Genomic DNA, 26,378 nt, shown 5'->3' on the forward strand with positions numbered 1-26,378 from the left:
CACCCGGCGATTTTGAAAAAATTTTTGACTGTACTTACGTATTTTGATGCGTAGATTACTAATCCGAAAGAAAAAAGCGGCGCTCTCCCTTATTTAAAAAGTTACGGCCCTTCAAAGTTCAGAAAAGGGCAACTTTTCAGCCTTCTTTTTCACTAAATAAACTATTTAAAAACACAAGCATTCAGTCACTAGGTCACCTTTACACCTTATTCCTCCTTCTTTAACACTTTTCAACATTTTTCTTATAAAAATGTTAAAAAATGTACGGAGATGCTTTTTGGTTACATATCACTGCATTTTACGTTTTTAAGGTTAATGATATGGTTGGTACGACTGATGCAGTCCATATTCCTGAAGTAATTCAAATGTTTTTTACCTTCATTTTTTAGATCGTAAATTGGTTTTTGGTGGTGTATTACGAATTTGAAATAGTAGGCGACGGCAAATACCAAACGCTTTTTTCTGAAATGTCACAAGTAACTAACCTAAAAATAGAATAATGTCACCTGGAGAAGCAATCGTTTTCAAATTAAGTTTTTTATAAGAAAAATGTTGATTGTTGAAGTGAAAAGTGTTAAAAAAGGAGGAATAAGGTGTAAAGGTGACCTAGTGAATAAATGCTTGTGTTTTTAAATAGTTCATTTAGTGAAAAAGAAGGTTGAAAAGTTGCCCTTTTCTGAACTTTGAAGGGCCGTAACTTTTTAAATAAGAGAGAGCGGCGCTTTTTTATTTCGAATTCGTAATCTACGCATCAAAATACGTGAGTACAGTCAAAAATTTTTTCAAAATCGCCGGGTGTCCACATAACGAAAATTTACCCCCATAAAATCTCCCCAACTTTGAGAATAGCGGTTGGCGAATCTCCAATTCTTGGACACCTAGATGACTCACCATTGTTGGTAGTGACATGAGAGCGGATGATCGTCAGCCTCATGACTCAAAGAAGGTAATATTGTTCCTTTTTATCGTTCATTTCGGTCTGAACGGGACGTATTGGCATCACAGAAGTAACACTACCAAAACTGTCAGCGTTACTGCGTAACCCACTTCATCTAGCTGAAAAGTACCTACTTTTACTTAGTTTCGATTACATCAGTTTAGTTTATTGTGTTCAAATTTTAAAACATTTGTTACCTATAAACAACTGTACACCGATAGTATGCATACTAGAGGGTAGATAATTCATCAGTTGAATTAGACAACTAAAATATATCATTGTGACAAAACCCTTAATTTTGATATCATTTATTTTTCCTTGTGAATAAATTAAATTTTGTAGATTGGTCACGGAAGTTAGAACCGACAATTTTCGTTACAATTTTCCTTTACCTCTATTATTGTTAAAAAAAATAATTGTATTTCTTTACATTTGAACGACCCTCTCTTTCCCATAACTTTCATCAATAAAAGATTTGCAAATCAATTTACTCCTTTCTTCTTTCTTAATACCTACTCCCGTCTCCACTGTTGAAAAGCTGGTAGGGCATATGTGGAGGTAATAAGTTATGATAAAAGATTTTTTACTGAGTCTCAAAACAGGAAAGTTAAAGAAACGGTACTTCTGGCAAAATTCTTGAAGCATAAGCGAAGAAACTATATACATGGCATGGTAACAGATTTCAATATACTCAGAAAATTGGGTAATTATCAGACAAAATATCCATGAATGGTTTTTTGTGTTGAATTTATTTCATCCACAAAAACCAACAGTAACCATAGACTTCAAATACTGACATCCCGTTCAAAAAATGTCTAAATGGTACGTGAAATGGAAATTTGACCCTTCCCAATGAATGTATTCTCTATGATCAACTTACCCTCCACTTAATTCAATACCCTAGACAACTTCAACTCTAATAGGTTTAATTTCCAACACCGATACTAAACCGAAACCTGAACTTCAGAAAGGATTAAACACAAATTCCGGTTATTCGATGAACTCATCCTCAACGTTGCGATCAATAATACACGAACGTGGCATGACCATGTGAAGGTTACAGACGATTCGAATAATGAATTACTAGGTGAAAAACAATGAGTAGAAAAAATTTAATAAAGTTTGTTGATTGAGCTACTTCCACCCAGTTGTTGCTGAAAACTTTTTTTCATTTCATAAGATTGTTTCTCAAGTTTTGTCCCTTTCCATGAATCCACTCCAAACTATAATATATCAGTGAATCCTTCTGCAATTCAATCAAAATAAGCGCCTTTCGAAATAGTGCATTTGCCAACATAACCAAAGTCAAACAATTTCATCAGCATAAAAATTGTGTACTCAAGAATCATCTAGTTCGATCTTCCTCTTGAAGATGATCACTTAGTGATTGAAACAATATTCTCAGATATTTGGAAGGCTTCAACATCATGAGCGATCATCAATATGGCTTTCAAAACAAAAAACAACAGGTCACCTTCTATAGTATGTCATCCATATTTGGAATAACGCAATCGAGAAACATGGAGAGTCAAGAGCTATTGCGCTTGATATTTCTAAGGACTTCGATCCTCTGTGGCATGAGGCATAAATATACCTGTCAAAGGGAAATAAAGATTTATCATAATTATTATTATCGCATACAGTGCACTTATGGAGATGTATACATCGAAACCACAAAAAAACTCATAGAAACAAGGCTGAAAGAGCATTAAAGAAATTGCAGTGTCACCTCACAAACCACAAGAGGAGACTAAATCATCTGTCGGTAACAAATAAGACAGATGGGTATCCGCGGCTAAGCTAAACAGTGGGTTAAACAACTTAGCAAATTTCAAATAGATCTTAACGGGCGCCAGGTAAATTCAATCCTCCAGATACCCTAAGTAACTCACAATATCAATAACTTACCAATTAATATTGAAAATAAAAGATAAAGATCCCCAATATGATTTATTCCGTAATCCTGACTTACATGGATTAACCAACAACGCTTCTAAGACAACAATGCGATATTCACACTACTACGCGATGTTCAAATGTCAATACAAGAGCGCGGTGTATATAACCACGAATTCAATCAGCCATAAATTACGGTAGTAACGACACTCGAAAAAAAACCTCCAATACGTCGAGTAAAACTACCACGAAAATTGAGTAGGTGAAATCGTAAATACTAGTATCGGAAGGTAAGACAAACTCGTTTGCGTCGCGTGAGCTCAGGCGTAGGCGCATCGGTGTCAATCAGCAATCGTGAAAGGAAGAATATACCTCAATTTCCGTTTCACAGATATCTATATCAATCAGGTATCAATAAAGAAACTCTTAATCAATAAACGATAAACAAACACTATATCAAACAGGTATCAATAAACAGAAGGGCAACAATTATTCAAATATCTCAGTATATCACAAATATTCAATTAAATCAATTATAACTTGCGTGCTCCTTTTGGGCCACCCGGTATATGGTGTTACGCTACCCCGTGGTTCGACAGAAGTGGATCACCCTGTAGTACGGCGGAGATGGATCACCCTGTAGCACCACCAAGATAGATCACCCTGTAGGGCACGACAAGCTGGACCCTGGCCAAGGGGTTTTCTATACGTTTCTTCGTGTGCGGTGTTCTGCACGGAAGTCCTACTGGGACTTGATGAGTGACTGAGGGCCTTCTGTTTCTTATGAATCTAATTTCGGAAATCCTTCCACCTGGCACGAGTTCGGTAACCACCACAAATCCTCAAAAGAGCTTAAGTTTCAGACTGCAAATATCCACACCAAAATGACCAATCAGTCTTCCACTATACAATCCTGACTTGTAGAAATAATCCCCGTGAAGGATGGCACAAATACAACCATATATATCCTACAATCAGTCTGATGGTACGCTTGAACTCCGAACCAAGCTCAATCGAAGGCCAACTTTCGAATACTCAGAGACTGCCACATCTGACAGCTAACCAGTTGTTGCCACAGTGCGTCCAATCTACGCTACAAGCACCAAGGGGGCGCTGTGCACAACATCATATATCTATCAATTCCTCCACAGCCACTTGAGACAATATCAACAAGTCCATGACCCATCAAAACTCCTTCTCAAAGCAATGCAACCCTAAACAACCCTTGACAATTTGAGTAACCGATCAATCCTCCACCCGTGAACAACTGTAGAACTAGTTCGGTGTAGTTCGTCGGAACGACACTACGAAAGTTCGGCAGATGTCAACCAACAGCTGTCTCTTAACCTTGTTTACGAATGTTTACAAAATATTGTTCCAACCTATTTTCAACCATTTACCAATCCTTATTCATGCGATGGAATAGAAACATATAAGGTAAGTCGCCACATCCTTCCCTTTCAGTACAAATATTTGAACATTCATATTATGCAGAATATTTATCGAAAATATCAAACAGTATTCAGAAACCAGAGATAACTAGTATTGTATTTCAGGCGATATGGCTCTAATATGTAAGTAATCCTTCTGGAAGTGATGAATAACAATCTATGCAAGAAATATTCTTGGGAAGGTATAGAGAATAAGGCAGACAACGGCTGAAAAATGATAGGCGAAGTAAACTGAGAAACAAACAATAACAACTATTTCAACCTAGCAAGGAATTTTCGGATCCCCAACGTCGATTGGCAATAGGAGAATGCGTAAGTACTGGTCAAAGCAGTTAGTCAGGGAGCATCCATATATTCTTGTACATTTCAGGTATAGTTTTCTATGGAACGGAAGATTCCCATTACTATGATGTTAAATGAATAAAATCTACTTGTAACTTAATTACATTGTTAATATCCTTTGAATAAAGATCTTAAAAGGTAACATAGTGTTTTGAGAAATGAAAAAATGCATGAGGAAGATTGAAAGGTTGGTGTTGGGATAGAACTCCAGTAATATTCATTACTATATCAAAGGTTCCAAACAGTGCATCACAAGTACGTCAAGTCAGTTGCTTACGAGGATGATCCCACAAAACATTTCCACTAGCTGTATAATGACTCTTTTTTTTATTTGTTAGGGAATATGTCCAATCTATATCTATTAATATATTCAACAATTCATTTTCGAGACGTAATATACCTGCAAGTGGGGCACCTAAAGAGCAGAAATTCTGTATATGAAACATCGTATTTCATATTGCCTTACTTATTGGAACGTAAAATTTAACTGAAGATAATAAATGGGGTGAGTTGAGTCTATTATTGAGGAGCCGGTAAAGAAATGATATCATACATATTTTGCGCATATTTTGGAGAGACAGTATCCTGAATTCATTTCTCAAATGAGCTGTTCTCACAATTTTCAATTGAAGGTAACTCATATAGAAATTGAACTGAGAGCTAACGGCAACAATGTTAAATGTTAGAACTGAATTCTTACCGGGGTCATTTTTATTGCCTATGCATCGCCATTGTGAATAATTGAGAAGTAACATGATTCCATATAATTTGCCCCCCGTAACAAGATAGCTTCTGCATATTTATAGGATGTACGAGCGAATAGGTGAACCAGTTCGTTAAATACTTTGAAACATCGGTATACTGATCAACACTTCGTAGGTTTATTACATTTGCGTCCTTAAAATGCAAATACTTGTCATTCGGTTTCTTCATTATCAAGCGTCCTTATCTGCATAGGTGTAGTGTGTTCTGTTTCTTGTAAAAGTTTTGTATTTATTAAATATATTTTATTATATTTATTAAATAGACTGTTATATTCATTAACTTTAAAATATAATATAGAGTTGGCCGATACTTGTTTTTCAAAATACATCATCATAGATTTTCATCACATTCACACTTCATTGTGAGATAATCAGTTGACCTAGTCATTTAACTCAGATAAAAATGTTCGTTAAACTCAGGTATAACTGTCATTAATTAGTTCCTAGAATATTATTAGTTTCTAGGTAGATAGTAATATTTCGAAAAGTATATATAAATCACAATGTATGTAGAATTCAGTTTGTTAGTGACTACGCTTGGAAAAGCTACTGTGCAGCGAAACACATGTTGCGGATTATTTAATCTGTTCCAGTGAAAATCTCACAATAAAGTGTTTTTCAAAATACACCAACTTTAAAATAGTTTTTGAGGTAAGTAAATAACTGACAAGTAGCTGGATAATATGATTCAATTTTATTATTTTTATAGTATCAAGATGAATGCCGTAGCAGGTCCAAGTAATGTACAAAGAAAGCGGAAGTTTATGTCGTTAGAAGAAAAACAGATTGTCCGTAGAGGGAATATTCGTGTCGACGATTGAACGCATTGTACGTGAAAAAAAGGTGACTGGGATTGTGCAAACTCCAAAAGTACATTGTCGTGGTAGAAAAAAAATTGAATTGGACGAGAACCAGAAAAATTTTGTACGCTATACCATCCATTTTTCTTTTTTGAGAATAAAGCGCCAACCCTCGAATCCATTAGGGCAAAGGTAATGAATAATGATCTCTATCCAAAAATGAGCAAAGAGAAGTTAAGGAAAATAATGAAAAAATATTCAAAATTCATATATGCCAAACATCCCGTGAATCTGTCTTAATAGAAGAAGATATAGTTTAGGCGACGGAGATATCTTCGCTCTATTAGAGAAATGCGTTCTGCTCAAAAAAAGATTTATTATCTGGACGAAACGTGGGTGAATGCTTGTCACACAGTATGGTCTGTTTTTGTCTGTTATGGTCAAACATTTGTGGACAGTTTATCAACAGGGTTACGCGGACCAACGGGTAAAGGGCAACGACTAATTGTCGCCCATATAGGTAGCGGGAGTGGTTTTTTAGACGATAGAACACTAAATTTTTCATCAAAAAAAATGCAGAAATGCAGAGTTGGTTGGGACAAAAAGGAATTCCATTTTCCAAGGACATGGTTAAGGTCGAGCTCATGAGTGTCATTAAACAGCATCGTGACAGATATCGCCAGCATGTGGTGGATACAATAGCTCGTGCTGAAGGCATCACCATTTTGAGACTTCCTCCTTAACATTGCCCAGTTAAACGCGATAGCAATTATCTGGGCTCAAATTAAGGGTTACGTAGCTCGTGAAACCGTGACATATAAAATTTCTGATGTCCAACGTTTATTAGAACTCGCAATGAAACGGATACGGAAAAAAGATTGGGCTAATGCTGTAACCCATGTGATCAAGGTAGACGAGAAAATGTGGAGATTGGACGGGATGGTAGACACTGTTTTCGAACAAATAATAATAGATTTAAGTGTGACTGGGGATTCCTCTTTGGACGAGTCAATGGATTCTGAAATTTCATAAGCATATCATAGATAATTATTTCTTTGCTTTGTAGTTCTCTCTAAAAATGTGTTCTGAAGTTTCTCCATTTCATATAATGTGAACTTTATATTTGATCGAAATTCCAGTTTTCTTTTAACCAATGTATGGTACAGCAGTTTGATAGAATGTGTATCGCTGAAATGGCTAGTTTGCCAGATAATGAACCCTAACATTTCCTTTGCATTTCTTGTGATATTTTTTATGATAGTCTTGAATGATGATGTATCATGATATGTAACTCCTAGATCTTTTATTTCTATGATGCTGTATGTCGTAGATATGAAAATAATGACCTCTCATTTCTCACTGATCGATTTCCATCCCCAAATATCACAAAAGCAAACAATGAAGTGATCGGCTTACACTTTCGAGGATTGCGTCGGAAAACAGGTAAAATAGTTATTTGATGAACTAACAACGGATTATTCACTTCAGTAATCAATCCACCGTTATTTGTGACCCAACTACTAGATATCCCTTTCCCTATTCAGTTTGGCATGTTTGCCACCGTGTTTCATTCTCCTTTGATACTAACCGTTGAATCAGTTATCCAAAGATAACGCCGAACTACTCCCGAAGTTTCCACCCAAATCAATGATTACGTCAACAAGAGGAAGTTTATTAAGCCGAGGAGAGCCTTAGATTGGGAAACATTATTAAAATATACTTCGAGATGAGGTTTCAACAAACTTTGTCTTCAAAACTCTCGGAATCATTAAGCCGAAAACGATCTGGGGCTAACTTTCAACGTACTTTATGATACCGAATTTGTTAGCAAAGATCTTGAGATTGACTGGATTACTGGTCTGAGGGACGGCAGTGAAAGGATGGCTTGAAGCTCAATGGAAAATTAGTACTTCTGTCTTGGCAGTACCAAACATCGATTATTGATTATTTGAAAAGCCCTTGTGGAGGGATTGTCAAAAAATTGTGCCATTCTCCTCCAAATAGCCATTAACTGCCGACATCCCTTCTTCATCGTTGGAAAATCTATGACCACTGAGCCTTTTGTTCAAGTCTGGAAAAAAAACAATTCGAGGGGGCTTAAACTGACTAATAGGGTGCATAAGGTACCAATATAAATTTTGATTTTTTTTTTCAAGGACAAAACACAAGCACTACAGGAAAATCCTCAAGGCGCTCTCAGAGCGGTACCTGTGCGAAAGTAGCGATTCACATTGGATTTGAATCGCTGAATAAAGAGTACCTTGGAATTCCAAGACATAATTTCGGATTTTTGACGTAAATATATTGTTTTTCGAGTTCCAGTTTTCAACTAATATTCCAGACAAAGTAGAATCTGATGATATACCAGCAGAGGTCATGTCTGATGTATTCAAACTCTCACTGTCTTCGGGGGAACTTAGTAGTAATTTTTTCAAATATTTTCTGTATTTTCTATTTCTTTATAACGATTTCTTTTTCGGTGGTATATAATATTTACGGTCTGTTTTGCTTTTGATCTTCGAATAACCTGTTCATTAACTTGAATTCCAACATCGAGGTATTTTCCTGTGTACCTGCTTCATCAGACATGATTTGATTTTCAGCGATATCTACATTACAAATATTCAACAAAATTTGTTTTTTCTTTTTTTGAACAAACGATGGAGCTTTGGATGTATGGGCCGTCGGTCTATCAATCTGGCAATCAAATATATACGGAATTACGCATATATTACAAGTGCATCATTTTGGATCCAGTCAACACGAGTGTAAATGCAGAGAATGGACCAAAAATCGAATTCAATAAGAGCACGAACATTGAATAGGATCAGAAAAACTACGACAAATTACGATACATAATACAAGAGCCTTCTTATTGTATAATCTGTGATGTTGATCTGGTGCCTTTGCGATGACATAATTATCCTTAAAAACAGCAACACCGCGGACCATAGCTTCGAAAGTTCAAGATAATTCATTACTTTGTTTCAAAATAAAATGTTATATTTCTCAACACTAGCTGAAAATCAGAGCATTTATGAATCAACACTGATGAGACCTATGGCAGGTCGAAACAGCGCTGTCTAGTGTTGTAGAAAATTAATATTCCCAAAAAATACATAACTATGACTATCGATGAATTGTAATGATGGTGTAATGATTTGAGGAGCTGAAAGCTATAGAAATATATTTCGAACATAAAATCACTCAAATGGGAATTTATTGATAACTCGTAATTAAATCTTCAATTAATTTGTAGCATGACAATATTACAATTCGGGAAAATGATATCTATTCAATAAAATGTTTAATCAGTGAACTAATCTCATGAAAATCAATAATTTCCTATGTATGCCGTTTTGATTAAACCGATGATTAACATTTTCTTTTATTTACTGTTCGAAATGAGTGAATGGGGAAGTCGAGTGGAAAATGAAAATTGTATATTGGTTTTACCAGTGTTGGGTTACAAAATATCGACAGGTGGTAAAATAATGTGATCAGAAGGTTTTTGAAACTCGGGTAGCTCACCTATAGAAGTGGAACTTTCGATAATGATAATGTCCCAAATATGATTTTTGTTTTACTGATCTATGATAGAGTGATTGATTTCATGCATTCAATTACACCACTGATGTTCTCATTGAAGCGATTCAATTCACAAAAACTTGTGATGAGCGGATAGTGATATTTTTAATGTGAGAGTCATTTCCATTATTTTATGAATATTTCTGTAACATCGTTGATTTCAACTCTGTAGATTCATCAATATGTGCTTCGATCACCAATATGTCTTGGCACTATCACGTCGCTGTAACTGCAAAGGCTGCTCCTCCAGATCTTGGAACACTGTTTTGAATCAAAAATCTGTAAAAGTCTCAGCAACTTTTGATGCTTCATAATGCTCATCTCAGACCTTCTTTGGAGCCACGCTCATATATATGGAGCTCCGCCCCTAAGCATACTCTGAATCTGATTGATTCCATTCAGAAGAGGGTCATCCACCTGCTTGGAGACACGAACATCACTTGCAACCTTGATAGTCTGGAAAATCGAAGAAAGGTTGGAGATTTGTCTCTCTTATAGATACTATAACGAGAGGTGTTGAAGCGACTTGGCACATTTGATTCCACCAAGAGCGGTACATATCGGAAATACGCGACGGACTGTGGCTGCTCATTGTTTTGAGGTTCAACTCAGTTCACTTCGAACTTCACTGTTCAAGAACTCTTTCATTTGGAGAACTGCGTGTATGTGGAATAAACTTCCTGAGAACGTTTCTCCAAAATAATTCAATCTCCAGCAATGAAAATCCAACGTGAATCGTACAGGCACCATTCTCAGAGAGCCTTAAGGATTTTCCTGTAGTGCTTGTGTTTCATCCTCATTTTCATGAGTGAATTATTGGTGGGAAAAAAGGTTTGGTTTTCTGATTCTCCATCTTCAAAAAAATGTGGAAATTTAAAAAAATTAAATGTAATTGATTTCAGAATTAACTCTCTATAAAGATGTTTGAATCATGTAAAGAAGCAATTCTCAGTCAAAAAACTGGAAGATGTTTGAGGTTGGAAAGGTAAAAAGCCCTTTCAATTTGAATTAATAACATAATAATTGAACATTATATTTTTCTGAATGAGTCAAAATATACTGAGCTGAGAAAAATGTCGACTATCTGAGTTGCATCTCTAATTCTAGTAGTCTTCATTTGAAAGTTGATTTTATAATCTGGAACATGATCAGTCTTTTAGATTTTTTGAAATATTTGGTTCTCAAGAGGAAATATAATATCATTTCACGTTAATTGTATGGGGACCTAAAATATACAAAATTAACTTAAAGTGTAATAAAATTTTGAACTGTTACATTTTGGCATTTCTAGAATGTGAAACCCAATTCTTTTATTACACGCTTCATATTAAGTTCACTTGTATGTTTGTTTGTAAGTTTGCTTGTAACTCTCAAGCTCGGGATCTGTATTTGACAGAATCATCGACACTATTGCTTGATCTATTGGCGGGCAGATGGCGCTGTACGTAATCTCCTTGATATATCGTCATTATTGCTTGATCTATTGGCGAGCAGATGGCACTGTACGGAACCTTCTTGACATATTGATATTATTGCTTGATCTATTCGCGGGCAGATGGCGCTGCACATAACCGAAAATATCAATGGTCATTTTTAATAATAATAATAATAAATCGGCTTTATTGATAATACAAAAAAAAACAATACAAAGATATATTTGGAAATGAAAATAGTTTACAGGAGATTCTGGTACTCCTTGGCGAAGTCTAGATTAAAGCTACTCTAACTCAACCAACAAGCACCACTCCATAATGCACGCAAACATACAAAAATAAAAGCAATTAACAGTGATGGTACCACGAAATGAGAACCGTAAATAAAATAATAATTTGTGATTACCTTCTAAAGATAGTTGATAAATAATTTAATTGAATTGATCTGTTGTCTAAAAAGTAAAAGTTGACATTACTGACTATCATAGATATAATTTTTATATTTGTATTTGAATTTCCTGATATTGAATCTCTTCAATTGCTCAGGCAATGAATTATAGAGTTTTACAGCACCAAAAAGAAATGATCTCTGAAACTGTGCAGTGCGATGTTGTGGCATAGTTAATTTGTTTTTATGTCTGATGTTTCTTGAGTGAATATTTTCACGCAGAATTAGTTTTTGTATTAAAAGAGGAGAATGGGGAAGGGTGATCAATTTATGGACAAAACAACCCAAATGATGAATCATACGGTTTTTCATATTGAGCCAGCGGGAGTTTTTAAAGGCTTCAGAAATTGAATCATACTTACGAAGTCCATAAATTAGGCGGCAACAAGAATTTTGCACTTTTTGTATTCTTTTTTTTATCTGAATCATATAAGTATGGCCCATATATGAAGTCACAGTAGTTGAAATGGCTCAGCACCAAACTATCACAGAGCATTCTTTTTAGAGGTTGGCTCAAAATAAAACGATTACACTATAACAGTTTCAATGACATATAAGCTTTTTTCATTAAATTTTTAACATGACTAGTAAATCTAAGATCAGTGTCAAGCATGACCCCTAAGTTTTTAGCTGTATTGACAGGAGTCAACATAGTATAACCTAGTTCTAAACGGAAACTATTTTCTGCAAATTTACGATTCTTCTGCGATCCAAAGTGCATCATCATTGTTTTATTAGGATTAATTTTCAAATCATGTTCACTTGATAGCCCATTGATCAAATCAAGATCAGTGTTGAAGAGATTTTGTGCCTCAGCACACTCATCTATTTTAAAGTGCATGTATAATTGTATGTCATCAGCATACGCCTGTATTTTACATTTCTTGATGGACGAGATAATGTCAGTAGTATAAATGATGAACAATAAAGGTCCCAAAATGGAACCCTGTGGTACTCCTGATAGAATATCAAGAGGCAAGGAGTGATGACCATCAACAAATACTTTTTGAGATCGACCAAGTAAATAAGACCAGATGAGAAATAAGGCAGCACTATCAAAACCATAATATTTGAGTTTCATGCAAATCAGCTCATGATTGATGGTATCGAATGCTTTCGAAAAATCTAGTAGTACCAGAGAGCTAATCATTCCCTTATCAAATCCCTCAACAATGTCTTGTGTAACAGTAGCAAGAGCTGTAGCCGTGCTAAAACCCTGCCTAAAACCACATTGCGATGGTGATAATAGATTATTGTTATCGAAATATTCATTAATTTGTAAATAAATAACTCTTTCAAAAATTTTACTCATGGTTGGAAGTATACTGATAATATACGGCTGATTGATTCCAAAGTTTAGATAAAATAAATATATTTTAAAAAAAACTAAAAAACACGCTTTTATAGCATACGAAACTGAAGAATGAAAAATAAATATAGTTTGAAAAACTAAAAAACACGCTTTTGAAGAACATAGAACTGAAAAGTTAAAAATATTTTTTTAATAATCTCAAAACCATAACGAACGAAAAATACTAGTATAGTAGTGAAAAAAGCGTGGGCGCTTTGTGCCATATTTTTTGTATATCAAAAGCCTGTCGCTTTTTTCACAATTATACTAGTATTTTTCGTTCGTTATTGTTTTAAGCTCATTAAAAAAATATTTTTACTTTTTAGTTCGATTTTCTTGAGAAGCGCGTTTTTTAAACAATATTTATTACGGTCACAAATGAAACCAGGAAATTATATTCACTATCCGTCAATTTTCTACCTCACTCGGTGCAATTTACTGAACGTTACCTTTCAAAAAATGAATTGGTTTCCTTGAGTCAACTCAAAGACCCCCTCGGAGGAAATCCGTTAACAAACATTGACATACGAAGGGCTTTGCTTTCACGTGAAGCTCGACTCGAAATCTGCTCCAATCATGTGGTTCACCAACCTACTTACATCTCCTCCGTCAAACGTTCTTACAACCTCTATGATTTTCATAATCCGCAATATCCCGAGGTCCGTACAAGTCGGCAGAGAAAATTGACTGAAGGAATAACTTCTGCAAAGTGGTATTTTTGGGTCGGAAGACGAGTTTCCTTTATTATTTTACGTTTGCTCGCCGGATATTGATTCAAAACTATCTAGAGACCCTTAGGCACCGAAAGTGTTGCCAACTTATGGGAACTCTCGTCGTAAATCTCCTCCAGCGATGGAAAATGATTACGGTTACTCGGATAACTGCTTCAATAAAATGGATCGAAGAAGTTTCTGAGAGACTTCTCACCGTTTGTAGTGCAAAATGGTTTCGATAAAAGCGTAGTTTTAAAAGGGATTTCATGGTCTGAAAATGCAGTTTGAACTCTGAGGAATACGCAGCTTTAAAATTGTTATAACCCCATCGAAACGAAAGAACTTTGAAAAAATATTATCTGACTTGATAAATCTATCACCTTTTAACCTATGTGACATGGCTTACGGTGATTTTCTTCGTATGTCTAACGCCTTCCGTATCCAAATAGTACAAAATTCATGTTTATGTATAACACCCAACACCTGGGCTAAAAGTTCAGGGTCTAAGGAAGAAAACGCGTTTTTTCTACGGATGCTATACGATGTGCCACTTCTTTCATCGCTTTCGTACGTTCAATACGAAAGAATTCTCACGCAGTGAGAAATATCTGCCATTACAGTGAGAAATAATTTCTCAGTGTCATCACGATAACCCAAGTCAGTCATGAATTGTTACATGTCAGATTGATATGACACGTTCTCCATGTTGACAACGCTACGCCGACAATTCGAGTGCAATATACAAGTAGCCCATTGTCGGCGTTTCCATAACAACAAAACCAAAGCACTGCATAATTATTCCTGTGAACTCACCCAACGAAAATGGTTTTATTATTGATTATTATAGTATAAACAGTTCAGATTTATTAATCATTGAATATAATGGAATACGAAGATTTGGATTTGTTCCGAAAATACCTTGTTAGTCTATTTTGAAGAGTTGTCAAGAAGATTGAGATCATCAACATTATGGTCTCAGTACTCGATCAGTACATTTTTAAAACGCAAATCTAAAAAATATGCTCCAAAACAGTCAAAAACATTAACTTCTGAAAAAATTCAACAATTTTTAAAAGATGTACCTAATGAAAAGTATTTGCTGATAAAGATATGAATTCAAAATTTTTAAATTGTTATCGAAAAATTAATATTTGGTTTTGATTTCAGGCTGCTTCAGCTATTGGCCTTACAGGGGCATGCCGTTGTGATGAACTTCGAAAATCAAAAATTGATGACATGGAAGATCTTAATTGGCCCTTTTATTAGAATTACCCGATACTGAAACCAAGGTTCCTAGAAATTTCACAGTCACGGGAGAATTCTACCAAATTTACAAAAAATATGTGAAGCTTCGACCATCCACAAATGAAACACGTTTTTTTCAATTGCAAAAATAGCAAATGTACGAAACAGCCTATGGGGATAAATAAATGCAGGGGCAGATCTTTCAACTTTAAAACGCCATGGGGGTTGGAAATCCAGCAATGTTGCTGAATCTTATATCTACAACTCCATAGCTAACAAAATGAAAATTTCTAAAAGTATAGTAGAATCCATTCAGCCTCCAGCGCCATTAGAACCTGAACACAACATCTAGTTCACACGTACTTTTTTTGTAACCTTTTTCAGCCCTGTCCAAAAATCACGACCAAGGTGTCACTCGATTCGTATTTTTGCCTAGAAAGTTCAAGGAAAGGTCCGAAAACACGCCGATAAAAATTAAAAAAGTTATAAAAAATTAAGTGAAAAAAAATGAGGCTTTAGTTTTTTCTTAATATATCGGAAAATTTCAAAAATTTTGGAAATTTGAAAAAAAGTTTGAAAAGATCAATGAATTTGCGTAAAAAAAGTCCCGAGTCATGAAACTGTATCTCGATTATTTATAATTTTTACAGAGCCCTGAAAATAGAGCCAAAACCAGGTAGTCTGGCTTCCGTCTGACTTGAAACAAAACAACCAACCAAAAATTACTTTACAAAATTGTTCAAATATAACTGTTAGTTACTATTTTGAATAAAATATAAAAATGAGTTAATGACATACAAGTATTATTATACATGTATTTTAATTTTCAATACTTGAAAACAACGCAACCGTAGAAAAAGTACATTATACAATGCGTGAGAAAATTACATATTCCTCACACGCTTGATTTGAACAAACTTCTGCGCTCATGAGAAATATGTCGTTTTTCTCACTTGTTGTACTAGTCCTCCTTCTCGTATCGGATTGGCATACCTGACTCTTTACTGGATATTTCAAAGTGTTCGTAGTCTTTGAATTCGTTTACAAAAAACAAAAACAATACTTGCTGACACACCAATAATATTCACTATTGAACAAAATGCCGGCGTGAGTAAAGTAACGCCTGAATCATTCATAACGTTACGACTTCATATCACGAATGAGTTTAATCTACTCTGTTGAGATTATTATTTTGAAAAGAGAGGTTTTGGCTTTCTACTCTTCCATCTTCTGTGATTTTCAGACACAAAAATCACTGATTCATCGCGTGAAATGAAAATAGTTTTGTCCAGCATTTTCGAATATTAAAAGTGACTTGTATTTGGTATTTTCCAAGGAAAAATACAGACCTTTTTTCTATTGTATTAGAAACATTCAGAAAGTGAATTCCATCCCCGATGATAAAATGGGAATAACTCACAATCAATTCCTAGTTGACTTAATATCTGAAAAATGTAACTCATCTTACGTGTACTTTCAAAATATCACGTTAAATAGCTGAGATATATTTCAATTTTGCTGGTTATCGAAACATCGACGAGTATCCTTTGACAAATATGAAATGATTAACAGCGTTCATCAAAAGTGAGGAAAATTTGTTAACATTGCCACCTAACATGTAAGCTCAGCCACACAAATTGCTAACGAAATGTGCTCAGCCACCTGACTATAAAAGCTCATGTAAACGTTTTGAGTCCTTCCAGATAAAGAGCATCCCAACCGTTAACGCTACTCCCGATTGGCACGTATGAAGCATTTATTTCCAGGAAAGAACTTTTTTATTGAAATCAACGGCCGTACTAAGTGGGGAAATACGAATTTGAAGTAGCTTCAAAGTTCTGTTTTGTCGGTGAACACGGTAAACACTTAAGGGATTTTCACAGAATTGCATTTCATCACGTTCATCCCATTTAGGAACTATTCTTAGAAATCGCTAATATTAAGTTTTAGAACTCACATTATTCACAATCTGAAAGGTAATAATATGGTTCAAAATGTTGCCCTTCTTCACATTGAAAACAGTTTTAATCAGTTCTATTATTGACATTATATGGTATAACTTACTTATGATGCACTGTTTGGAACTTTTGGTGTAGTAATGAATATTACTGGAGTTTTTTCCCAATACCAAATCGTTATTTTTTTCAACACCTCGACTCGTGTTTCGATCACCAAGTGATCATCTTCAAAGAGGAAGATTAAAACTAAGAACTAGTGCAAGCTAATCCTATTTATGCTATAAAGGTAACTCATACAGGTAAACCATCCAGGCGTACCAACCATACAGGTATACCGACCTAAATTAATTTTACAATTTTGCCTTATCTATTATTTTACAATATATGTTTATATAAAACAATTTTCAGCTATATAAAAATTAATTTCACAATATTGCCTATCAAAATTTATTTTTGCAATGTGTCCTTATGTAGTAATCAGTAAACCCAACAACATTATTTTATTTTATTTTAACAAGCTATATAGTATGCTCTTTGGTATAGGTCCGTCATCGTTATTCATAGTATTATTGTGTTTACTTATTTCTACACTCTCATAGGTATCTAGTTGCCTGTTGTTGTTAATTTGTCTAACTAATTTTAATGAACTGAAGTCTATGGAATGGTTTTGTTGCAAAATATGATGGGCGACTGCTGATTTTTCAGGTCTTCCATATTTTAAGTGTGCTATGTGTTCCTTATATCTTACTCTAATAGATCTTTTTGTCTGTCTATGATATTTGTCAACCCTCTGGGAGGGTTGACAAATATTTCTTCGGTACTCATGGGAACACTATGGGAAATAAATAAACACAAAGGAAGAGAAGGTTAGAGAAAGAGAAATTGAAACGAAATGAAAAACTTGCCAATGAAAGCGTTAACTTGAAACGCCAAAGACTTGACAGGGTTAAAATATACATTCAACGATTAAGAGTAGCCGAATCCGACGATCAACGTGAAGCCCGCCTGAGTGCTTCAAGACTGTTTTATAGATGAACTTTCGTATTGATCGATAATTATCGACTGAAACTAAAAAATATAAAATAAAGTAATGATAAAAAACTATTAAAACAAGCTTTTATTTAAGTGCTCTAAAGAGATTAAAATGAAAATTTAAATCACATTAACCACATTCACTTAGGACTTATAATAAAAGCTTGTCGCGATGCCTAGAAGAAATCTCTACATATAATTTCAATTCTGTGAACTCAAAAATGAATGTGGTTAATGTGATTTTAAATTTCATTTACATTTCATCTGACTGAATATGAAGAGATTTCTTCTAGGCATCGCGACAAGCTTTTATTATAAGTCATAAATGAATGTGGTTAATGTGATTTAAAATTTTATTTTGATCTTCTTAGGGCACTTAAATGAAACCATATTTTGAAAGTTTTTCATCATTATTTTATAGAACCTGTAAAAAAAAGTTATTTCCTTGTGACTAAATATCCCAAGGAGTAGTTCTTGTGCTTCACTGTTTGAAACCTTTGGTGGAGTTTTTTCCCAACACCAAACCGTTATTTTAACACCTTGACAAGTGTTTCGATCACCATATGATGAAGATCAAGTTTGATCAGTTTGATGTTCCTTTTGAAGATGACCAGTTGGTAATCGAAACACGGTTTGGTGTTGGAGAAAAACTCCAGTAATTTTCGGAATCTCTATCGTCACAGAACGAAACTTCAACTATATGTGGTTCTCTTTAAGAACCATGAAGTAACCAGAAAATCCCACACTGAATCTCCAGAGGAGATATACTTCAACTGAATAACTAAAACTTTCCTTCATGAGCTCCTCAGGGTGCAGTTGTAGGAGAGAAGGTACAGCTGTGAAGCGAGCAATCAGCAGGGTATCTCTTGAATCTGAATTGCACCAAAGCCTTGAGCAGCTATACTAAATTCTGCATCGGCAGAGGTAACAATCTGAGCAGTTCAGCAAACGCCTTCTCTCAAACGATGATTCAGCTAAATCTCATCCGAAGTGATGTATGACGCCGAATCTACTCAGTGTTTTCACCAGACGGCTCCTTGTCACAGAACGAGAACGTATTCATCTACATGTGGTACTCTTCAAGGACCATGAAGAAACCAGAAAATCCAACTCTGAATCTATAGAGGAGGTGTACGTCAACTGAATAACTAAAACTCTTTTCTGAATCCGTCAGGGTGCAGTTGAAGGACAGAAGGTGCAGCTGGGAAGCGAACAATCAGCTTCAAGACCAGGGTATCTCCTGAATCTGCCTTGCACCGAAGCCTTGAGCAGCTATACTAGATTTTGCATCGGAAAAGGTAACAATTTGTCCCTGAGCAGTTCAGCAAACGCCTTTCGTCAAACGATGATTCAGCCAAACCTCATCCGAAGAGATGCATGACGCCGAATCCACTACTCAGTATTTTCACCAGGCTCCCTATCGTCACAGAACGAGACCGTATTCATCTACATGTGGTACTCTTCAAGGACCATGAAGAAACCAGAAAATTCGAGTCTGAATCTATAGAGGAGCTGTACGTCGACTGAATAACTAAAACTTTTCTGAATCCCTCAGGGTGCAGTTGAAGGAGAGAAGGTGCAGCTGGGAAGCGAACAATCAGCTTCAAGACCAGGGTATCTCCTGAATCTGCCTTACACCAAAGCCTTGAGCAGCTATACCAGATTTTGCATCGGAAAAGGTAACAATTTGTCCCTGAGCAGTTCAGCAAACGCCTTTTGTCAAACGATGATTAAGCCAAACCTCATCCGAAAAGATGCATGACGCTGAATCCACCCAGTGTTTCCACCAGGCTCCCTATCGTCACAGAACGAGACCGTATTCATCTACATATGGTACTCTTCAAGGACTATGAAGTAATCAGAAAATCCGACTCTGAATCTCCAAAGGAGGTGTGCGTCGAATGAATAACTAAAACTGTCTTTCGTGAACTGCTCAGGGTGCAATTGGAGGCTATAAGGTGCAGCTGGAGAGCGACCTATCAGCTTGAAGAGCGGGGTATCTCGTGAATCCGCTTTGTACCAAAGCCTTGAGCAGTTATACCAGATTTTGCATCGGGAGATGTAACAATCTATCCCTGAACAGTTCAGCAACCGCCTTGTCTTACACGATAACTCAGCTAAACATCATCCGAAGGGATGTATGACGCCGAATACACTCAGTGTTTTCACCAGGCTCCCTATCGCCACAGAACGAGACTGTTGTCATCTACATGTGGTACTCTTTAAGGACCATGAAGTAACCAGACACTGAATCTTCTCCTTTTCGCAAACAATAATTCAGCCAAACCAGAGACGATAAAGCTCTGCGCAAGTGAATCTAACGTATCGTCAGTTATAGCTGACGTAACAGATGCACCTACCTACTTAGCACCTGTCTACAAACCCATTTTTCATCTTGATTGTATTTTCCAACACCAACATCGAAATTGTTTGAAAAAATATAGTCAGTATTATTTTCAACGACCCATAGATCAATGGAATGCGTACACCATCCAAAATCCTAGCTTGGACCGGGATCGTGACTATTGGCAGATCAAAATATACCAGGACGATAAGAACAATGTATCCCCAAAAAAATGGAACCTCGACATTTACATGCCTGAGTCAATAACTTTTGATATGGCGATCATAAACACTTATGGTATTATCAAACAAACATTCATGCCTTTTTCTATGAAACATCGTATTTCTCAATAAATTTCTCATATAAAAAGTTCACCCACAATTCCTTCTTGAAGAATTTCAAATATTTCACTCGATTCTCAAACAAATAAAGAACGACCGTGACAACATTGACAACTTGAATTCTTATTCAATTACTTCGCCCCCGTTTATTTGAAACGTCTTTGGGAATTGATTGCTCACGATCTATTGAGGTGTTGGGTGAATGGATCTGGGTCTAAATACCTGTCATTTGAGTTCCTTACATTTCGTTCTATTCGGTGGCTTGCTGAATGGTGAACCGAAGCGGGACTTTTTTATGTGAGCGATCGAGACGATATGGCTTTCGTGTGAACCATTTTCCGACACTTAGCAGTGACTAATGGTATATCGAATGTGTTTCGAAAAGATTTTCGTGTTTTTGGCAAGACACGGAAATATTAAAACATACATTTCATGAATTCTGATGTATCCATAGAAAGGGGAACATCGAGTGAAATTTATTTTATCGAAAATAGTACGGAGAAGACTATTATTTGCTTGTAGATATTCAAGTATTGGCTAGTTGGCTAGTTGGCATCATCAGAGATGATTAGTAGTCATCTCTGATGATGCTATCTTGATTATAGAAGCAGGCTTCGAGAGGCAGCACTTCAGTTCCAGTGTTGAAAAAATATTTTTCACGATAACAATTTCATTTAGTTTTTTTCGATTCCAATATTGCAGACGTTACTAAAAAGGAATTTATCATTACCACAGTAACCTCTATAACAAGGGCATCAAATGGAAGAGTTTGCTGAATAAATGATGAAATAATATGACTCTGAATTCAATATTGCCGACCACACAAGATGGCGGACTAGTTAAATTTTATGCAGTACTATGATACCAATATCAAATGAAAGGGTTTGCAGAAAATACAAAAAAATGGCGGTAATAATAAGTAAATCCATAATGAAAGCTAAAACTGGAACTCCTGGCATAGAATAAATCCAAAAGAAGCACTTTTCTCAATCACCAGAACTGCAAAACTCTTCTAGGGGCGCATTACATCCACCAAGTTGACGTCTTCAGTTAATGAAGAAAACTGTTTTCGCGTTTCGGAAAAATTGTTATAAAGAAGAAAGTACTATATCAGTAATAGCTGATGAAGTTTAAATGTGATTTCTTTGCGAAATATCACATTAGGTGAGATCAATGGTGATTTTGATAATCAAAGTGCTGAAATAGTTAGGAGAAGACAATAAACTCGTAAAAGCTGAAGGAAAGGAAAAGCTGAAGGAAATATTCTGGATTTTGTCCAGTTTGTCTCTGAAAGTTACTTCTTTGCATGATTGACACATGTTCATTAAAACTTAATCAATTATTTTTTTTCCTTTCGAGTTTCCACATTTTTTTCTATGAAGATGGAGAGGTAAAAACCGAAACCTTTCTTTTCCAGAAATCAATAAAATCAGTTGAATTTTTTTCCCACTGCTAAATGGAGATATCTATGCATTCCCTCTGGAATTTTAAATAGTTTTAAATAGTATCAAACTATTGCCCGGCAAGATCAAAAGATACTAGATACGCACAAAATTTATCACTACCCCGATTCAAGAAATGCCATACACAAAGAAAATAATATTATTTTGCACCGAAATTGTATAATATACTGCCAAAAAAAACAAAGGAAATTTCAAACTTCAAAATTTATAAAGCAAGTATAAAAAAAATGTATCACTACAAATGATACATTCATTATGAGTCTACTGAAAAACGCATCACTATAAGAAATGGTAGGTTTAATTCTCTGAACTAATTTTATAAGATATCTCATAACTGTAAGTTACTAAGTAACTATGGACCTTGGTTCTATCATCCTACTATATTTGTCTGATCGCATTATGTATCTATGTTGATGAAATAAGCTAATATTCAGAACACAACAATTTATTTCACCAACTTTCTCTGCTTTTCATTTGTCTATCGCTTTTTCTTTCTTTTTAATTAGCAGTTGATTTTTAGTTTTTCTTTCCGTGTTCACATCTTTAATGAAATAATTCATATGAAAGTATTCCGTGAAAAGGAAAATGGAAAGCACAACACAAGCCATAAGCGCTTAATTTGCGAACCATTTTTCTTCGAACGGCTGAAATGATCCGACTATTAAAAATGTATATTCTTTTTTTTAACCGAAATAAACTGAAACCGAATCTGAAACTATTGAAGGAGTGTCATACGATGTGGTAATGGGATGGCTAAACATGGCGTGGCATACATTTCTTCAGTCCTAAAAACATTTTTGAATGTATTAAAACACAATCGATTCGACCTAGGAGTGTGTCAGTGTCCCCGGAAACTGTTTTGTAATATCGATATATGTGACTGATATTTTGCACCTACATCAATATGCCACGACTCAAAGTATCCTTCTTTAGCAACGGCCTTATTAGGAGTTCGACAGGTACACGAACTGCAGTTTTCAATGTATAAATCTTCATACAGGGTGTCACTTTGAAAACTTCCCACCCTCAATATCTTCTTTCCAGTAAACAATATGAAGAATTGGAAAAACTGTTTCATTTTATCATCAAGGGGGACACTTTCAAATAACCCTTGTGGTTCAATCCCCTTGAAGGGGTAGATATTACCCTTAGAATTTCAAATGGGAAGGGGGGTCGAGTGGCAAGTGAATTTGATTGGCGTTCAATTCTGCTATCAATGGTAACCTAACTTATTATTTCTTGATGAGCATTTTCCGAAATGAAGCATTCTAAACTAACAGAAAAAAGCTCCGATTTCCCCTTGCCAGATTCCTAAGTACCCTGGAGGATATCCCGGAGTTGTTCCAGGATATTCTTGAAGAGTTACCGCTGGCGATCAGGTAAAAGACAGCCCACTGCCAGAGGAGAAGACCAGGAATAAATAGTTGTACCTATTCACAAAGACCCGGACAACTTCACTAAGGATAAACCAACCCATACACAAAAACAGCAATGCCACATATTTTTCGGGAAGGACATACACAATACCCACAAAATCTAATGTTTGGGTTGGTATCAATGGAAATGTCATTATTGGTCTATTCTTTCTGGAAGAAAACTTCACTGGCAATCTGCACCTTGATTTACTCGAAGAGATTATCGATCCTCTTATAACTCACGAGCTAGAAACTTAAGTGGATGCAGAGTTAATGAACTTTTGCAGGAGGACTGTACTCCACCTTATTATTTTCTTTCCGTCCGACAGTGGGTAAACGAGAGATTTCCGAATAGATGGATTGGCAGAAGGGGAGGAGCTGAATGGCCTCCGAGATGACAGGATTCAACACCCTTAGATTTCTTTCTTTGAGGGCATCTTGAATCCGTTGTTTATGAAACACATCCTTCGGATATTGAAGCACTCAAAAGACGAATTACAGCAGCATGCCAGTCAATTCCTAACAATTCCTAGTGACGTTTTCCATAATGATAGAAGAGGGGAATTCCAAAACAGATTTTATTACTGTTCACAGCGAAATGGATGACATTTAGAACAGTTTATGAGATAAGCGTAAGTAGATTTCATGTTTCAAATGTCTTCCTCGCAAATTCTATTTTGTGAAAGGACAATGATCATTTCCATTAAAAGAGGTCAATACAATAATGCTTCTCAGAACAGCAAGTTTGGAACTCTATTTTTCGGAAAACTCTCATGAAAAAATAATAAGTCAGGGTACCATCGGAAGCAGAATCGAACGCCAATGAAAATGATGTGCCACTTGAACCCCCTTTTCATTGAAATTCTAAGGAAACATCTACCCCTCCCAGAGAGTTGAACCATAAGGGTTGAAAATAGTTCCTGAATGTGGGAAGTTTTCAAATTGATACCCTGTATATGTAGAGGACAATCAACTAACTTAAATCAAAATTCAACATCCAAAGGGATTAAATCTACAACACTTAAAATGGAAATGTGAATTATTAAGGTTCTGACGACATTCATTTGACTCGAAATCATAACAAAGGACTCAATATTTTTTATTTTCAATTGCAATAATCCAACTGAATCACTGGAAAAGCTTCATCTCACAAATTCAAGAACGTGATCGAGATTTGAAATAAATAATAGCAGTGAGAAGCTGGCTTACCTTAATTAAATTTGTCTGGAAGTAATGAAAATCCTGTAACAAAAAGTGTACTTTAGAAAATTAATTCGACATGAATTGTTCCAAATAAATGATAGTACGCTCGCTTTTCAGTAACTTCAGCAAGAAACTCCGTCAAAGTTGATATTTTCAAAGGGAATTCGAATTTTCCGTAGCCTGAATCAAAATACGTAACGAATCAATACCTTCTTGAATTTCCATAATCGTAAGAACCAACAATGGTATGAAAATTTCAAAGCACTTAGATTTCGGATGGAGTATTGAATATATGAAAATTAATTTTGCTGTAGAGGAGATTGAAGAGTTGAACTATATTGTGAATTTGATCCGAAAAAATTGTTGTACTTCGGTAAAACTAAAAAGGTGAATGAATAATTTATTGTTTTCAACAATTTCCAACCAAACTCTGAAATAATATTATGTAATCAATATGCAACTTGGTACCCTCCGTGTTAGGAATCACACGTACAATTTCAGACCTTGTTAATCGTTAGCTCGACTCTTGAGCGCGGTTGTTCCTAGGGGAGTGACAGCTGATTAACAGAAAAACATATTTTAAAAGGGGCAGATATACCGCCTATACCAAGGTAGTCGAAAATCTTGATTTTGTTCAAGAAAAGAACGCTCCACACGTTGCCATAGCGTCAATATTACGTCACGTTATTTTTTTCAAAGACAAAACACAAGCACTAGAGAAGCACTTGGAGCTCCTCAAGGAGCTCTAAGAGCGATGCCTGCGCGAAAGTAGCGATTCACATTGGATTTGAATCGCTAGAAATTAAATCCATAAATATCTATAGAAGACAGACTTTTTTTTGTACCTTGGGAGCTGCCTGACTTGTCCATTTAGTCCAAGTCTCCAGAAAAGACTGCAACTTCTTGGGCTTATTGCGTTTATTCTCCCATCTTCTCATGACATCCATTCCATCGGTCTCATTCCCTGTACTAGTTTGTACAGGTTCCGTGTTGGATGTTCGTCATATTCTTCTGGGCGTAATTTGATACATCCGTATATTACCTGCCTCCTGTGATTCAGTGCCTCACATTCGCGTAAGATGTGTAGAGCTGTTTCTGCCCATTCGTTGCAAAATCTGCAGCTGAGGTCTCCGTTGTATAGCCCCATTTTATTCAGGTGTCCTCTAAGCGGACAATGACCGGTTAGTAACCCTGTAATTATTCTGAGCCGATGCCTACTATATTGAAGTAGTTCTTCGGTTCTTTTCTTGGACGGTTCCCTAATGAAGGTTCTACTGTGTTTGTTGCCAGGTACTTTTGTCCAGTACTCTGTATGCTTCTTATTGGTCCATGTCCTAATCTGGTTTCGTACCAATGATTTTGGTACCCCCAGAGCTGGTTCAGGACCTATATAGAAGACAGATAAATCTCCAAACTTTTTTTGATGTTTCAGACTATCAAGACTGCAAGTGATGTTCGCGTCTCCAATCAGGCGAATGTTTTTTTTCTGGGTAGAATCCAATAGCCTCAGGGTATGCTTAGGGGCTCCATACATGAGAACAATACTCCAAAGAAAGTATGATCTGAGCTTTAGGAAGCATCAACAGTTGGTGAGTTGTGTACAGTTTTCCAAGCTTTTAAGAAGCAGCTTCTGCAGTTCCAGCGACATGATTGT

At 35.8% G+C, this 26,378-nt stretch overlaps 1 protein-coding gene across 3 annotated transcripts in view; it reads right to left on the reverse strand.

Moving 5' to 3' along the window:
- LOC111510530 (uncharacterized) overlaps positions 1–26,378 on the reverse strand; it is a 141,234-nt gene that overhangs the window by 21,406 nt on the left and 93,450 nt on the right. For 2 of the 3 annotated variants that reach the window (XM_074174936.1, XM_074174937.1), the window contains exon 3: positions 24,731–24,763. The exons of the other annotated variant lie outside the window; for it this stretch is intronic. The gene's annotated coding sequence lies outside the window, so the exon portion shown is untranslated. The remainder of the gene's footprint in view (positions 1–24,730; positions 24,764–26,378) is intronic. 3 annotated transcript variants of the gene reach the window in all.

Source organism: Leptinotarsa decemlineata, unplaced genomic scaffold (assembly GCF_025532065.1).
Source record: "Leptinotarsa decemlineata unplaced genomic scaffold, Ldec_3_MD MMD2_tig00000882_RagTag_RagTag, whole genome shotgun sequence".
NCBI lineage: Eukaryota > Metazoa > Arthropoda > Insecta > Coleoptera > Chrysomelidae > Leptinotarsa > Leptinotarsa decemlineata.